Genomic DNA, 1,869 nt, shown 5'->3' on the forward strand with positions numbered 1-1,869 from the left:
TGTGTTTTCTTTCTTTTTTGGAAGGGGGATTGAACTCAGGGGCATTCAACCACTGAGCCACATCCCCAGCCCCATTTTTTATTTGATTTAGAGACAGGATCTCGCTGAGTTGCTTAGCACCTTGCTTTCTGCTGAGGCTGACTTAGAACTGGTTATCCTCCTGCTTCGGCCTCCAAGTCTCTGGGATTACAGATGTGCACCAAGCTGTGCTTCCTATTTTAATAAACATAGTTTTTTTTTTTTTTTTTTTTTTTTAATGAAAGTACATATATTATTCTACAACCTGCTTTTTATTTTTTGATGCAAGGGACTGAACCCAGAACCCAATGCAAGCAAAGGGCACTTCTCCACCACTGAGGTACATCCCCAATCCCTAACTTGCTTTTTTTTAACCCTATAATATGTCGCAGATGTCTTTTCTGTCAGTACACATGAAGTCACTTCAGACCATTTAGTAGCTGCAGAATATTAATTGTAGGGATGTATAATTTATTTAAGCAATCCCTTCCAATTGAATGTGTAGTTTGTTTTCAGTTTTTCATGATTGCAAGATTGCAATAAACATATTTGCAAATATGCAAATGTTTCTGTTCTGTGGATGTTCTGATATATCCAGAAAGTGGAATTTCTTAGTCAAAGAACTTCATGTGTAGCCAGTCACACCTGTAATCCAGTAATGGGGAAACTGAGGCCAGAGGAACTTATGTGCCAGGCCAACCTCAGCAATTTAGCAAGATCCTGTCTCAAAAAAATAAAAGGGGGGCTGAGGAGATAGCTCAGTCGGTAGAGTGCTTGCCTTGCATGCACCAGGCCCTGGGTTCGATCCCCAGCACAGCAAAAAAAAAAACCAAACAAATAAATAAATAAATAAAAGGGGAGTTTTAGTCGAGTCGTTGCCCTGGCTTGAAACGGATCTGCGTTCCGCTTTGCTTGTCTTGCAGTCTTTGGTTCCTGCCCTGTTATGCGCCGGCAGTATGGCCCACAAGCAGATCTACTACTCAGACAAGCACTGAGTACCGGCATGTCATGTTACCCAGAGAACTTTCCAAACAAGTACCCAAAACTCATCTAATGTCTGAAGAGGAATGGAGGAGACTTGGCGTCCAACAGTCTAGGCTGGGCTCATTACATGATTCATGAGCCAGAACCACATATTCTTCTTTTCAAACAACCTCTTCCAAAAGAGCAATAAAAATGAAGTCTATCTGGGATCATCAATTAAATCTTTCGCAAATTTAATGTATATGTGTATATAAGGTAGTATTCAGTGAATACTTGAAAAATGTACGAATCATTCATCCATACCTGTGCATGAGCTGTATTCTTCACAGCAACAGAACTCAGTTAAATGCAACTGCAAGTAGGTTATTGTAAGGTGTTTAAGATAAAATTTGTTCTAGTCAGTTTTTCTCTTAACATAAGTGCCTGTTTGACATTACCTGTTACTTTTGTTAAATAGTTTGTATGTTGCATTTTAAAAAATAATAAAAATAAATAAATAAATAAAAGGGCTGAGAATGTGGCTCAGTGGTCAAACACCCTGGGTTCAATCCCCAGTACTAAAAACAAAAACCAAGTGTAGGTATTTGTGGGGTAAATAAGCAAAGAAAGCATTTTTTGATATCATTTGGTGGCATAGATGTGAAATTACTGTTTCTTCGAGGGCCTGCCGGGATTCACCGGCCCTTGAGCCAGAGGGCTGGCTGAGCAGGCTGGAAACATGAGCAGCTGGATTTTGACTTTTCAAAAGTGGGCGGGGTACAGGGTGTCCCTTCCTGTCCCTGCAGGGTGCTCTTTGATGTGTTGGTTCTCAAACACCTCAGAAGTTGGAAAAGCTTCAGTGGGCTTTTAGGAGAGGTAGAACATGCC

General features: G+C 40.6%; 1 pseudogene across 1 annotated transcript; it reads left to right on the forward strand.

Moving 5' to 3' along the window:
* Positions 1–974: 974 nt before the first annotated feature.
* On the forward strand, positions 975–1,310 carry LOC306651715 (cyclin-dependent kinases regulatory subunit 2-like; annotated as a pseudogene). The gene has a single exon. The product of its transcript is annotated as a cyclin-dependent kinases regulatory subunit 2-like (transcript).
* The last annotated feature ends 559 nt before the right edge of the window (positions 1,311–1,869 follow it).

The sequence above is a fragment of the Sciurus vulgaris genome (assembly GCF_902686455.1).
Source record: "Sciurus vulgaris genome assembly, chromosome: 2".
Classification (NCBI taxonomy): domain Eukaryota; kingdom Metazoa; phylum Chordata; class Mammalia; order Rodentia; family Sciuridae; genus Sciurus; species Sciurus vulgaris.